This window comes from Taeniopygia guttata, chromosome 28, assembly GCF_048771995.1.
Source record: "Taeniopygia guttata chromosome 28, bTaeGut7.mat, whole genome shotgun sequence".
NCBI classification, from domain to species: domain Eukaryota; kingdom Metazoa; phylum Chordata; class Aves; order Passeriformes; family Estrildidae; genus Taeniopygia; species Taeniopygia guttata.
Window position 1 is genome coordinate 5284644 of NC_133053.1, and position 15701 is coordinate 5300344.

At 49.1% G+C, this 15701-nt stretch overlaps 1 long non-coding RNA gene across 1 annotated transcript; it reads right to left on the bottom strand.

Annotated features, from left to right (window-relative positions):
• Positions 1-9002: 9002 nt before the first annotated feature.
• LOC115490810 (uncharacterized) lies at positions 9003-15411 on the bottom strand. Its single transcript, XR_012052170.1, has 3 exons — positions 15254-15411; positions 14108-14318; positions 9003-13796 (listed from the first exon to the last, which is right to left on the bottom strand). It is a non-coding gene; the product is annotated as an uncharacterized lncRNA (long non-coding RNA).
• Between the last annotated feature and the right edge of the window lie 290 nt (positions 15412-15701).

Sequence of the window (15701 nt, forward strand, 5' to 3'; positions counted from 1 at the left end):
TTGTCTGATTTAATCTTTTCAGGGGTATTATGCTTCTAAAGGACTTGCTTTTCAAGGCCCAGGATGGTGTTACGGGCTGTAGCATGAGATACAGGGTAGGTTTCTAACTATCTAGTGGTGGCTTCTACCATTGTGAGCACGTAGCGCTTGCCTTGGCGTGTCTGGGGCAGTGTGATGTAGTCAATCTGCCAGGCCTCCCCATACTTGTACTTGGACTACTGCCCACTATATTATAGGGGCTTCACCTGCTTGGCCTGTTTGATGGTAGCACACGTTTCACAGTCATGGATTACCTGAGAAATATTGTCTATGGTTAGATTTACTTCTTGGTTTCGTGCTTACTTATAAGTGGCATTTCTACCCTGATGGCCTGAGGCATCATGGGCCCATCGTGCTAGGAACAACTCTCCCTTGTGTTCTTAATCGAGGTCTATCTTTGATATTCTTATCTTTGCAGCTTGATTTACTTGCTGATTGTTTTGCTGCTCTTCATTAGCTCTACTTCTGGGGATATGGGCATCTACATGGCGAACCTTCACAGGTAGCTTTTTTACCCGGGTAGCGATATCTTTTTACTTTTTAGTAGCCTAAATTGGGTTTTTTTTATGCTGTCAGTTAGCTTCTTTCTACCTCTCTAGCCACCCCCACAGAGTATTGGCTATTATTTATGAATTAGTGTAGAGGTAGAGTTTTGGCCACTTCTCCCTTTCTGCAATCTTTAGGGTCAGTTGAACGGCTTTGAGTTTAGCAAACTGGTTTGATTTACCTTCTCTTTTAGTAGCTTCTGTAACTTGTTGTGTGGGACTCTATATAGCTGCTTTTTACTTTTGATTTATTCTTACAATGCGACAGGAACTGTCAGTGAAGAGAGCGTAGCGGGTTTCTTCTGCTGGCAGTTGGTTGTAAGGTGGAGCTTCTTCAGCCCGTGTCACTGGTTTTTCTTTTTTATCTGCGACACTAAAACTTTCACCTTTGGGCTAATTTGTAATTATTTTTAAAATCCTAGGGCGATTTAGCTTATCAATATGGGCACGCTGCGTGATGAGAGCAATCCACTTGCTCCATGTAGCACTGGTGGCATGGTGGGTGGAGGGAACTTTTCTTCTGAGCATCCACCCCAGCACCGGTAGTTGGGGTGCCAGGAGGAGTTGTGCTTCTGTGCTAATTACTTCGAGGCGGCCTGGACTCCCTCGTAGACGGCCAAGATTTCTTTTTTTGTTGGGGTGTAGTTGGCTTTAGACCTTCTGTAGCTCTGACTCTAAAATCTCAGTGGTCGGCCCCGAGTCTCATCAGGCACTTTCTGCTAAAGGCTCCAGGACAGACTATGGTTCTTGGCTGCAGAGTAGAGCACGTTCTTCACATCTGGTCCTGTTTTGATTGGGCTAAGGGTTACTGCATGAGCAATTTCCTGCTTTATCTGGGCGAAAGCTTGTTGCTGCTTAGGGCTCCAGCAGAAATTATTCTTTTTGCGGGTGACTAGGTAGAGAGGACTCATGATCTGACTGTATTCAGGAATGTGCATTCTTTAGAAACCGATGGCGCCTAAGAAAGCTTGTGTCTCTTGTTGGTTGGTGGGGACATAGCTGTGATCTTGTTGATGATATCTGTAGGAATCTGATGCCATCTATCTTGCCACTTCACTCCTAAGAACTGGATCTCTCGAGCAGGTCCCTTTACTTTATTCTTCTTGAGGGTGAAACTAGCTTCCAGGAGGATTCGGATGATTTTCTCTCCTTTCTCAAACACTTCTGCTGCTGTGTTCCCCCACACAATGATATCATCAATATATTGTAGATGTTCTGGAGCCTCACCCTTTTCTAGTGCAGTCTGGATCAGTCCATGGCAGATGGTAGGACTGTGCTTCCACCCCTGGGGCAGTCGGTTCCAGGTATACTGCACTCCCCTCCATGTAAAGGCAAACTGAGACCTGCATTCTGCTGCCAGAGGAATGGAGAAAAATGCATTGGTAATATCAATAGTGGCGTACCACTTCGCTGCCTTGGACTCCAGCTCGTACTGGAGTTCCAGCATGTCTGGCACAGCAGCGCTCAGTGGTGGAGTCACTTCATTCAACACACGGTAGTCCACAGTCAATCTCCATTCTCCTTCAGATTTACGCACAGGCCAAATGGGGCTGTTGAAGGGTGAGTGGGTTTTGCTGACCACCCCTTGGCTCTCCAGCTCTCGGATCACCTTATGGATGGGAACCACAGCATCTCGAGTTGTTCTGTACTGCTGACGATGCACTGTTGAAGTGGCAACTGGTACCTTTTGTTCTTTTCCCTTTAAAAGTCTTACTGTAGTTTAGGCAAGGTGTTCAGTTGCTGGATGCTCTCTGTCGCTATAGTTGCTATCTTAAATGCTTACCTGAGTCCTTTTGGGTCTTTAAAATATTCCTTTCGAAGGTAATCTATGCCTAAAATATATGGGGCCTCTGGGCTAGTTACAATAGGGTGTTTCTTTTACTTATTTCCTGTCAGACTTACATCAGCTCCCACCAAGGTAAAGTCCTGTGATCCACCTGCCACACCGGCGATAGAGACAGATTCTGCCCCTACGTGTCTCGATGGAATTAACGTGCATTGTGCACCAGTATTAACCAAAGCATTGTATCTTTGTGGTTCTGATGTGCCAGGCCAGCAAATCCACACAGTCTAGAAAACACGGTTTTCCCTCACCTCTACCTGGCTAGAGGCAGGGCCCCTCTAAGCCTGGTTATCCTTCTTGCCTTGGGCGTATGAAGGTGCCCTCCCAGGTGTGTCAATCACTCCTCCTTTCCCCACCCTGACCCCTGGCAGCACTGTCTGTCACTTCTGGCATTCCAGAAGTGTGTCGAGTGATTGGGCAGATTCAAAAGATGCCCTCCACCCCCAGGAGGCATTGGGCCATCCAGGTGTCCTTTGTCCCTTGAGACCTCCTCTCCCCTACCTGGTTGGTACTCTCAATCAGTCTCCTAAACAGACCCAAGTCTGCTCTGCAGAACTCCAGGGCGGCAGTTCTGCTGTCCTCCTTCCTTATATCTCCAGTATCAAAAACTCTGGCACTTAATCATCGCTGTGTCCAGATGGCCTCTGCTGTCACATCCCCCACCAGTCCATCTCTGCTCACAAACTGCAAGCCCAGCAGGGCATCTTCCCTGGTTGTCTCACTTTCCAGCTGTGTCAGGCAGTTCTCTTCCATGCACTCCAGGAACCTCATATTCTTTCCACTGTGTTGTATTTCCAGCAGACATCTGGTAAATTGAAGTCCCACACAAGAACAAGTACCAGTGATTGTGGGGATTTTTCCAGCTGCTTATAGAATATTTTGTCTGCCTCTTCTTCCTGGTTGGTCAGCCTATGATGGCCAGTGTTCCTCCCCCAATCCTTAACCATAAACCTATGCATTTAACCTTATCATTGGCATCATTAAGCTCAAGGCAGTCAAAACACTCACACATAGGTTACCCCAGCTTGGTTACTTCCTTGCCTGTCCCTTCTGAATCTGCAGCCACCCCCTGCAGCACTCCAGTCATGGGAGTTACCCCACTGTGTGTCGGTGATGGCAATGATGTCGTTGTGTGCTGCAGGACACGGGGCAATAACCACCAGAGCGGTTAAGGCTGACACTCACCAGAAGGCCCCACGGGAAAGGCACAGCCACAAGCTGGGCGGGTGGGAGCAGCTGAGGGCTGAGAGGCAGCTGGAGTGAGACTGGGATTGGCTGGAGGAACACATGGACAGCGCATGAGCGGGAAGCTGATTGGCTGGAGGAACACATGGACAGCGCATGAGCAGGAAGCTGATTGGCTGGAGGAACACATGGACAGCGCATGAGCGGGAAGCTGATTGGCTGGAGGAACACATGGACAGCGCATGAGCGGGAAGCTGATTGGCTGGAGGAACACATGGACAGCGCATGAGCGGGAAGCTGATTGGCTGGAGGAACACATGGACAGCGCATGAGCGGGAAGCTGATTGGCTGGAGGAAGCATGGACAGCGTATGAGCGGTGTTGCCTTCAGGGGAGGCAAGGGCGACCTGGTTGCAAGGCGACAGCACGGCAGCCCGGCCTCGCCCGGGCTACTCAGGCTAACGACACACGCTGACACCAATGTGGTGGACGGTCAAAAGCCTTTATTATCTTATCTCATGGGTTTAATTAGTCTTGGGGGACTTCGCTACATCAGCGGGGGGTTGGTAAGGTCTCTAGGTTAGTCGGGAGTGGAAAACTACTGGGTTAGGTGTGGTTACATGCTCTGGGGGTGATAGATAACGTGAAGCAGGGAGAAAGGGGGGAAGGGTCTTTCTTTCCGTCACATCCCATGATCTTCCGTTCGCCTGTCCCTATCTACCACATCTCCCCTCCCCTTATCATATATAAAATGAGGTAGTCATAGATATAGGCACTTGAGTGAGGTACAAACTTGTAACTTGGTAAGGAAAGGGTGGTTTGGTAAACCTGAGTAATTTTCGCAAGGCGAGTCTCGAAGGCTTTTGCGACTGACTGTGTTCGCAGTTTTTGGTTTACAGCATTTGTTGCTGGCCTACGAACAGAAAAGCAGGAAGAAAACCAATGGGTTCCTTCTTTCTGTTAAGTTCTGTTAAGTCTCAGTTTGGTTTCAGTTATGTCAGGTTTAAACTAAAGGTGTAAAAAGGGGCTGATTTCTACAATAAAGCAATCTCCTTTGGATGCATAAGGGCGTCCATCTCGCTTTGTTTCCCACTACTAGTTTTCCAGCTGCACAATGGCTCCCAGAGTTAATTTTGTTCCCAGTGGCTGGTACATCATTGTGGTTTTTTGATTCATGAAGAGAATACTGTTGATTGTAATAAATAAAAAGGTCTTTGTTCATAAAAACAAGCATTGAAGGAGATAAGAATTTGAACTGAGTAGGGAATTTCAAGATGTGGGAGGAGGAGGGGGGGGCCCCGAGGGAACAGCAAGTATCCTGCTTGAGAATTGTGCAGATGCAACTAGTATAGAAGACTGTGTAACTAATTATATGCAAGTTAACTTTTAGGCCAAGGACAATCTGCAAGGAAGATGAGGAGCCTTCATTCTTACGGTCACCAAGGGCAGAAAAAAAGACCCCCTAGCAACCAATTGTACAGGTGCAGAGTGCATCGAGAGAAAATACATCAACTGGAAAAAAGAAAGAAAGAAAGAAAGAAAAAAAAGGACTATAAAAACAAAAAGGTCAAAGGGGGAGGGCGCACCGTGGTAGAGCGGAGGCTCCCCGGCTGCCCAGCGCTGTTCTTTTGCTTACTACCACTTGCGTAATAATTTCTTGTTAATTGATTTATCTATAATTGGCCTCCCTAGTTGAATTTGTCCATAACATTGATCACACACTGATTTTGTTGTTTCTCAGTTGTGCTCACCCCAAGTCAAGGACTTTTCAGTCTCTCATGTTCTGCCAGTGAGGAGCTGCACAAAAAGCTAGAGGGAGCACAGCTGGGAAAGCTGGCCCAAACTGTCCAGAGGGATATTCCACACCACAGAACATCCCAATGTGTAAATGTCCTAGTTTAGGGCAAATTTGGGAGAAAACCTCTGGATGGACCCCCCGGAAAACAAACTCCCACAGCCCCTCCCTTCCCCCACCCCCAACCTGGTTTGGGAAATATTTTCTCAGAGAGAAGTGGAAAAGTACCTTTTTATTTAACAAACAAAACACTCCCCAGCTCCAAAAAATGAACAACACCAGATGACAAAAAAACCTCTTTTGTGGTGGCGTGTTTTTTATTTAATTTGATATTTGTTTAGTGTTCATACCCCCCCCCCCAATCTCCTCCTCTCCCAGTTGTCAATCTTCCCTAGCTCTTCCCTAACCCCCTCCTCACCAAGATGTCAATCTTCCCTTCCCCTGCCCCTTTCCCTAGAACATTCCCTGTCACTCCTCTCAGCCTCCTCCCCTACTTCCAGAGCCTTCCCTGTCTATTTAGTGAGGCTCAACACCCTATTGGTTACGTTGTATTACTCCACTCCCCTGTTTTCCCTGATAGGTTTATGATATGTTAGTCCTGCCCTAAACTCCTCCCCTGGTATTCTCCTATTGGCTGCTGTCCCTATACCCCTCCTCCTGAGTTCCTGTATAAAACCTTTGTTCGCCCTCCCCGGAGGGTCTTGGGGCTCACTAAATAAATCCATCCTGCGCACCCCCAAGTCCCGTGTCGCCTCCATCTGTCCCTGCGCCAACAACTGGGACTGCAGAGCTTCACAGGGGGATCGGCCGCCCGTTCTCTTCCCTCGCCGCCCAGCACGCCCACGCTCGGGACGTTGCGGTGAGAGGTTGCGGACCGCACCGCAACAGATGGTAGCAGAGGATGGTTCCCTCCTTCGTCTTGTAAAACAAACGGGCAAATTCGTGGGGGCGCCCGCCTCACAGAAGAAGAAGGAGGGAAGAGGGACATCTGCGGCCGTGGAAGTTCTGCAGGACGCTAAGAGGAGCCGAGCGCCGAGCGACCTGAAGATTCGGCTCCGGGACCCTCTCTGCCCTTGCCTCCGCGCTCTCTACCCCTCCCCAAATCAGCCGTTCTGCACTGGGGCAGACGTGCTGCGGGGCTTTTAGGAGTAGACCTACCCCAGGGCAAAGAGGGCGGCTTGGCAGCAGCTCAAGGGAGCCTGAAGAACGGACGACCGAAATGGGAAAACCATCGGTCGCGGCTTTGAACGAGACCACCAGAGGCCGATAGTGGCCGAGTCCAAGGCTTCGGGGACGAGCCTTGGATGCAGCCGGAATCGGCTGGACCTGCCTGCAGGTCCCGGGAACACCCAGGCCTCTGGAAGGGCCAAGCCGAAGAAGGAACGTCCCCAGTTCGGCGCGACTTTACCATCTAGACGAGGAGGAGAATCAAGCCATCACCACCCGGGCCCAGAGGGTAAGGAGGGCTAGACGGGGTTGAGGACGACCGAAATGGGAAAACCATCGGTCGCGGTTTTGTCAATCCCGACGGGTGGCTGGGTTTCCCATTTTTCTTTTTGCGTTTTAACCCTCGCCCGTGTCCAGACGGAGACGGTTTTCGTGTACGCCCCCGGCGGGCGAGTGGGTTTTTCGTTTCTGGGGGGGAGGTCCCAGGTACTCCTCACTCAGTCTTTTATGGGGACCCATATTTGATCGCTTTTTCTTTTCTTCGAGAAGTCGTCTTTTCTATCCTCTCCTCCCCATTCTGGGCTGGACAGAGGGGGTAGAAAAGACACAGAAGGGACAGAAATAGAGGAGGTGACACGTTTACTATGGGAGGGTTGATAAAATCTTAACCAGAGCCCCTTACACCCACGCATTGCGCCGATATCCAGCTGCGTCGGGCTCCCCTCCTATAGATCTTTTTAGCTTCTGTGAAGCTTCCCATACCCCCATCCCCTCAGACTTCCCTAAAAACTTTCCCTATCCTCCCTTGGGGATGGCAGCGTACGAGCCGCCCCAAGTGCCCTGCTGGGCATTGTTGCCTTCCCTTGGAGGTGGTGTTGACCGCGCTGTCTCTGAGGGGAGGCACAGTGCATCCAGCACCCCCTTCCAAGATGGCGCTGGCCACGCCACTTGGAACCCGTTTTCCCGCCGTGATCCTTCTTTTCCGCCCCTGGTTTCCCGCCAACCCCTCCCCTTCCTCAAGGGCCCCGGCAATCAGAATTGTCGCGAGGCTAGTCCCTGTTGTTGGGAGGCGGGGCTGGATACTCCCTATCCTTCTTCTGGCTCCTCCTCTGGTGGGACGGATCGCTGTCGAGGACCTCCCATCAGAGGACCCTCCTTCTTAGGAGATCACTCCCCTTCTTGGGAGGGGTCTCCTTTGGGAGAAGGTGGGGCTGAAACCCCGGACTGGGAACCCGCCATTTTGTCCTCCCCCTAAGATGGCGGCGCTCTGGTCCACCCCTTACCGATTCCCTTTAGTAATCATGACAGTCACTCATAGAGTGATTGTCTGATTCCCCTATCCCACTCCTTAATATACCCTACCCAATGTTCCTTTTTATTTCATTATAAATTCCCCTTATTGCTTTTAATTATTTTTGGAATAATTTATTTGTTGAGTTATATTTTATAGAAAGAATAACCACTCCATTTAAGCAATACACGAGATAGTATGTCCACCATATGAATAAAGAATGAAATTAGACAGACCATGTCGCCGCTCGCTGCTTCAACTCTGCCATACGAACTTCATGAAGCTGAATATCACCAGCACCGCGACAAGTCAAGTTTTGAATCGAATCAAGTTATGAATCTCGCCGAGTGTTACCCGTGTATCGTAATTGTAATTAATTTGTACTTCTCTAATGTTCTTCAACTTATATTCTTTTATTAACTTGTAATGTTACTTTATAATTTTGCTGTATCTTATATATGAAGTTTACATTATTTGCTTATTGTATTAATTTTCTTTCAATGTCAGAACTCTCCTTCCTTTTGTAAAAAGAAAGGGGGAGATGTGGTGGCGTGTTTTTTATTTAATTTGATATTTGTTTAGTGTTCATACCCCCCCCCCCCCCAATCTCCTCCTCTCCCCAGTTGTCAATCTTCCCTAGCTCTTCCCTAACCCCCTCCTCACCAAGATGTCAATCTTCCCTTCCCCTGCCCCTTTCCCTAGAACATTCCCTGTCACTCCTCTCAGCCTCCTCCCCTACTTCCAGAGCCTTCCCTGTCTATTTAGTGAGGCTCAACACCCTATTGGTTACGTTGTATTACTCCACTCCCCTGTTTTCCCTGATAGGTTTATGATATGTTAGTCCTGCCCTAAACTCCTCCCCTGGTATTCTCCTATTGGCTGCTGTCCCTATACCCCTCCTCCTGAGTTCCTGTATAAAACCTTTGTTCGCCCTCCCCGGAGGGTCTTGGGGCTCACTAAATAAATCCATCCTGCGCACCCCCAAGTCCCGTGTCGCCTCCATCTGTCCCTGCGCCAACAACTGGGACTGCAGAGCTTCACAGGGGGATCGGCCGCCCGTTCTCTTCCCTCGCCGCCCAGCACGCCCACGCTCGGGACGTTGCGGTGAGAGGTTGCGGACCACACCGCAACACTCTTTCACCACTCTGAAGAGATGAACAAATCCAAAAGTCTCCCCTGGGAGTGGTCGCCCGGGTCTGGGTGCTGGGGATTGCTCTGGGCACTGGGGATGGCTGCTGCAGATCACACAGTGCAGGCTCTCGGTGCTCCTCGGTGTTTCCCAGGTCCCAGTCCGGAGCAGATTGGATGGTATTCAGGAAAGGGAAAGGGGAAAAAAACAGTCCAGGGAAAGAATTGGACTGCTTAGCTAAACTAACTAACAAGCAAAAGCAAAGGCAGAAGCAGAAGCAGGAGCAAGAGCAAGCAAAAGCCAGCCAGCACCAGCCTCTTCTAGACAACAGACCATGGGGGTAGGTGGGCCAGCTGATAACAAAGCAAAACAAACCTTCACTTTCAGAGTCGGTTCTGAAAGCACAGAACAGAATATCAAACAGGAACAGAACACACACTGGGGATACAAACACCATAACATCATCCTAGGACAGTAAACAGGGGAGAGCTGCCCAGGAGAGGCTGATTACTGCTCAAGAATGGGCTGGGCATTGGTCAGTGGATGGTGAGCAATTGTATTGGGCTCCACTTTTTCCTCTTGCTTTTTATCCCTGTCTCCTTTTCACAACAGTTACTAGTATTGGGTTTATTATTATTGTTGGGATTCTTTTATGGGTTTTTTATTGTTAAACTGTTCTTCTCTCAGCCCATGAGCTTTAACTTTTCTTTCTGATTCTTCCCACCAGAGGCAGGATGGAGGTGGGTGAGGAGCAGCTGTGTGGTATTTAGTTGCCAGCTGGGATTTAGCTGTGACACATGCTCAGGGTCACAACACAGATCCTTCCATATGTCCAAACATGGGTCTGATAGATCAGCAGGCATCAACAGCACTGTGAGAGTGAGGCTAGCAACTGTGCTGATTTGGCACAGCCTAGTTTTTAGTACTGGAGAAGGGCCACAAAAGTAGCTTCTCTGAGAAGCTGTCAGAAGCTTTACCGTGTCTGACAGAGCTAATCTCTGATGGCTCTGAAGACGGACATGCTGCTGGCCCAACTTGAGAGGCTGGTAACGCTCTGTGGTGACATATTTGAGAAGGAAATCAAAATTATGTGTGGGAAGTTTTTTCCAAGGGGTGGCAAGGCGCCGTTGCCAGGGTCTGATCCCAGCACTGGGTATGGCCATACAGCTACCACAGCCACCATCATTTTGGCAAGCCCACTTGGGCACTCCTAGCCAGCTGTGCCACGGGCAGCAGGGCAGGTGTGGCGGCAGCTTCCCCTTCCCGGTGCCCTGCACAAGGAGAGGCATTGAATGGTGCAGCACCGTGGCAGCCACCACTGCCTGAGCAATGGCATGAAAGGTGTATGCAAAATGCAACACATGGCCACCAACTCATGAAGAGCTGAGAGACATGATGAGGACACAGCACCCAGTGTTCTGTTTGTGGTGTTACCTCAAGTAACACCACTTGCACGCATTCGTCTCAGTACTTCTGTATGAGTGTCAGAGAACCTGTGAATGAAATTCAAAAGCAAATGAATGGAAATTAAGGCAGTTTTGTTTCTAATATAATCAGCTATTCAGTATATCATCCTGAGTTTTGCTGCACTGGCTGTGCAAAGGAAGGGGACGATATTCTGACACTCCAGCAGGCTTGCCTAGGACACTTCACCCTTTTCAACAAAAATATCAGCAAGAGACCCTTAAGTGTCCAGTGACGTGAGTCCTGAGGTCCTGACATTCACCCTGAAAATGGTGCTACAGGATGAAATCACAGCAGGTATGGGCAGAGCCAAGCAGTACAGAAAGGGCACTGGATTGTTTGCTGAAGTTGCAGAGACTAATATTAGCCACAGATCGGATACTTTAGAAAGCCTTTCTTGAAGGACAGAGATTGTGGGACAGCTTTCCTGCCTGTAATCCCCTGGAGCAGCACTCTCAATAGCAGGTCTTTGAGGCTTGTAACCCAAATCCTGCCAGGCTGCACAGAGAGTACAAATGGCTCTTGGATACTTTGGTCTGTACCTAAAATAGGAACAAAGCTGCTCCCATGTGCCTCCCCACAGAGCTGGGGGAGGAGCTCACGCAGTATCTGAGAGTACCCATGGTGTCTGCATCTCTCCTATTTCTACTACACTCACAAAATTGTACCTTTCTCTCAAGATACTGAACTTTGGCACCAGGCAATAAGTCACCTTCTCTGCACACCCAAGGTTGTAAGGATATCCAAGGACAACCAATTCAGGCTGATACATGGCAGGAAAAATGTGCAAGTAAGACAGTGCAGCAGCCACCAGCAGCAGGAGCGGGTAAGTGAACTGCAATAAACAGCAATGGGTATGGGGTGTGGGACGTGCTGTCTGCATAGAGAATCTGAGGTCCCTCTGTGACCCTAAACATTAGGGCTCAGAAACCAAATGACACAGTAAGAGCAGACACCAGTGTCAGAATATTGGGGTGGGGGTGCCAGCAGGAAAGAGAGTAAGTGGAGCTGTGTCAGTGGGCATCACCTGTCACTGCAGGATTTAGGACAGAGTCCAGGTAGCAAACAGCTGCTGAGTGACAGATAAGGGGGACTCGATTTAGCCCAAACAAAAAATTCTGTGTCAGACTTGAACAAATGAAGAAACTAAATGGCACAGAATTCAGAATTCAGAATTATCTAAGTGGGGAAAAGGAAAGTACATACATCAAAATATCCTTACAATGGTGTTAACAGGAAGCTGTGTCTTATCTTCCTAGGGAATAGTATGATCAGCAGTAAAGGAATGTCTTGAGATAGCGTTGACCCTCAAAGAGGAGATGTTATTCCAGAAAATTCATAGAAGACATTGCTTTTACAGGAATAGCCATTGGTAAATGGAAAGAGACCTAGAAGATTTTCAAATTTTCCTAATAAAGAACATTCTTTAAATCCCACCATCTCTGCATTTCAGTGTAACTGAGATGGCAGAGACCTGTTCAAAGCACTCCAAGCACACTCTCTAGGGGAGTGTGTAATTTATAAAGGTCCTGTGAGTAAAATAAAGCTCTTGCTGCTGTAATGTGCAGGCTTTGATGGCATTCACAGATCCAGGCTCTGCACCACAGGCTCATACATTCCATTACTGCTGAACAGTTTTTTAATTGCTAGACTCCTTCTGCTTTAGTCATGTAAAACCCAATACCCCATTGGCCACAGCCAGTGCCAAAATGATGCTATATCTGGTGCTATGAGTAAGCAGATGTGGAGGCACCCAGGTGGAACTGGAATTCATAGCCTCTACAGAAGGAATCCACAGCAGACTTGGAACAGAGATACCTGCTTTCTGCGAAGACAGTGGGGATTTATTTTAATGACCTGTCTTAGCTGATGATAGAAGACTTTAAGACTCCTCAGACTGCTAGTGTTGGGAGTGTTGGCATGATAAATGTCACTGATTCAGAACATGAGCATTTTCAGAGAGGAGGTTTGGTGCAGTTAATCATGGTTTGGATCCTCTTGAGAAGCATCAGTGATGTGTCAGCCATAGTATCTACCCCCTGACACCCTCGTTGCCTGACCACAAACATATGCCTCACCATGATCTACAGGAAAGACAATTTCTGAGTTGTCTGCTAGTGATAATTTCTTCAAAACTCCCAGCTTACCTTGCTCTGACAAAAAAGCCATAAAGTGATAATAGAAAGGCATGTTCAAAAGGATAGTCCTGTTAGCAACAGCATCTTATCAATTTTCAGGTGTAAATAATTGCACGTTCTTCCATGAACTACCTGTGCAGTTCTAGTTAGACACTGTACCACAGCATCCTCTCCCAAGACCTGAGGAATGACAGTATCTCCTGAAGACAAGCCTCCTCCTTTGTTCATAAACAGGATCTATTTCAAGAGTACATGAACTATTTCCATGAAAATGCTGTGTCCTGGTCTTGAGTTATAATGGCTTTGGGATCCTCATTAGGATGGAGAGGTGCATGAATAAGACAGTAAGATGAAGTGCCATGAAAGTCACAACTCAGAAGTGACCTGAATGCAAGAATCCACACAAGGTGAGATTTGTTGATGGGCAGATGGACCCGTAAGGCTGCAATGGCCAGCAGGTCTGCCCAGATCATGTGCCACAGCAGGCACAAGCATTCACTCACCATTGCCAGACCTAAGCACATCCAGCTCGGGGAGTACCAGTGCACAATTGCATTTGGAGTTTCATAGAATTACAGAATGGCTTGGGTTGGAAAGGACCTTTAAGTCCATCTCATTCCCACCCCTGCCATGGGCAGGGACATCTTCCACTACCCCAGGTTGCTCCAAGTCCCATCCAGCCTGGCTTTGGACACTTCCGGGATGGGACAGCCACAGCTTTCCTGGGCGAAGTGTGCCAGGCCTCACCATCCTCACATGGAAGAATTTTTTCCCAGTATACATCAAACCCTGTCCTCTGGCAGTGGGAAGCCATTCCCTCTTGTCCTGTCCCTCCAGGCCCTTGCTCAAAGTCCCTCCCAAGCTCCCCTGGAACCCCTTAAGGGACTAAAAGGGGCTCTGAGGTCTCCCTAGAGCCTTCTCCAGCCTGAACTAATTTTGCTTACCTCAGGTCCTGCTGACTAGGAGGAACTTCATTTTCCCACTCGAGGGTGCTGTTCCCATTGGCAAAGGCCACCCATCTGCTTTTCCAGTGCCCAGCATCACATCCCAGAGCTCACAGACAAAATGGCCATCGGTCTTGCTCAGAGCTTCGTTTGGACTCACTGAACATGGTTTCAGAGGGTAACATTCTCATGGACTCTAACTAGAGGACTTGTTTGACCTCTGAACACATTATCATCCTGTTCACAGTGAGCATCTGCTGGATAAATTATTGCTTTTTTATAAATCTGTGTACACTCATAAATATATTGTCATATAAATACTAACCCAGCAGGGTTTCAGCAGTCCATATTCTGAAATGATTAGTGATTTTTAAGTACCTCATATCCTAATTGTTTCATGAAGTATTGAACAAACCTGATAGGTAAGAGACTGTGTGTCCGTCTTTGTCCTTCAGACCCCTTTGGATGTCTCAAGATCCCAAAAAAACTGGAATCTTTCATGGCTTGAAGGCAGTACTCTGCAGAGGGATTGAGTAGCAGTATTCAGCACTTGTAATTCTAGACTCACCATGATTTATGATTATGGACTGCTGAGGCATGCAGGGTTAGCACTTCTGACCAAGGCTCTGCTCTGAGCTCTTCTCTGCTCACAGCTTTGCTGTATGGAGGGTTGTGCTGGGTCGTGGTGCTGCTGTGGCTCTGTGTGCTGGGGACCCTCTGGTGAGGACACAGATGGGTCCTCTTGAGTGGGAGGACCTTGAGTGGTCACACCTCTGTAACTAAAAGAGTCACAGTGAACATAAGGGAAATAAAAGGCAAACAACACATGAGCACCTTCCCTTGCTCCAGGGGTCTTAGATGGTTTTGTTCCACTTATTGCACACACTGAAACAAGCAGACTGTTGCTTGTAGAAAGCCCAATCCCAATCTTTTGGAAGTCAGTGGGAGTTTTCATTCACATCAATGGGCTTCGGATCAACCCCAGAAAAACTGGCTTTATAAATATAGGCATTGCAGATCAAGCACCGTTTTAAGTTGCTGTCAGTTATGCCACACAAGGAGCTACTGGACAACCACCTGCTTGTAAGTGTACAGGGGTCCCCTGGGGCTCTGAGATGGCCGGAATTTCCTGGCAAGATTGTAACTCCAGGGCCCCAGTACCCTGCAAGAATGTCCTCAGATAGGCTGTGGCAACCTGGCTACTGTAACAAACTGTTTACAAGGCATCCTTTTGCCAGCAGCTGGATTGTACACTGCCTAGTGAGAATGGAGCAGGTGGACTCCAATGGGTAAACAAGAAAACTATCAGCAAGTCACTGTGTTTGTTTTAAAATTGTTCACATTTCTGTCTGCAAAGGTATTTATAACCATGTTCATAACTGTGCTGACTACAGCTTTAGAAAAGTCTGGCAAGAAAAGAGTTGATGGACAGCATTTCAGTAAGACAAGGGAACAGCCTTAAGTGCTTCAAGAATGCATTATAGCACAGAACAGCAAACAGGATCTGTACTCCCAAGGCTTGAGAGCAAGAATGACGGAGTGGAATTTTTTTTGGCCTGCGTAACACAGGACAGACTAGATCATCTTAAGGGTGTTGTTTTTTTTTTTTTTTTCCCAGCCCTGAAATCTACACAAATGTACTGAGCTGATTCCAAAGACGTGGTGCACCGAAGGAACACTTTCTCCCTGTTTCGACTGAAATACTATGAATTACCTTAACCACTGTTTTCCGTGTAAAGAGCAGCTGCAATTTCGCTGAAGGAGACCCGGGTCCCCCGCGCCGAGATCTCCCCGCGAGGCCGCCCTGAACCGGGGCCCGGGCGGGCAGGTCAGGGCCGGGAGCGGAGCGGGGCAGGGCCGGGAGCGCAGCGGGGCAGGGCCGGGAGCGGAGCGGGGCCGGGAGCGGAGCGGGGCCGGGAGCGCAGCGGGGCAGGGCCGGGAGCCGAGCGGAGCGGAGCGGGGCACGGCCGGGAGCCGAGCGGGGCCGGGCCGGGCGGGCAGGGCAGGGCCGGGAGCGCAGCGGGGCAGGGCCGGGAGCCGAGCGGGGCAGGGCCCGGGCGGGCAGGGCCTGGAGCGCAGCGGGGCAGGGCCGGGAGCCGAGCGGGGCCGGGCCGGGAGCGGGGCAGGGCAGGGCCGGGAGCCGAGCGGGGCAGGGCCGGGAG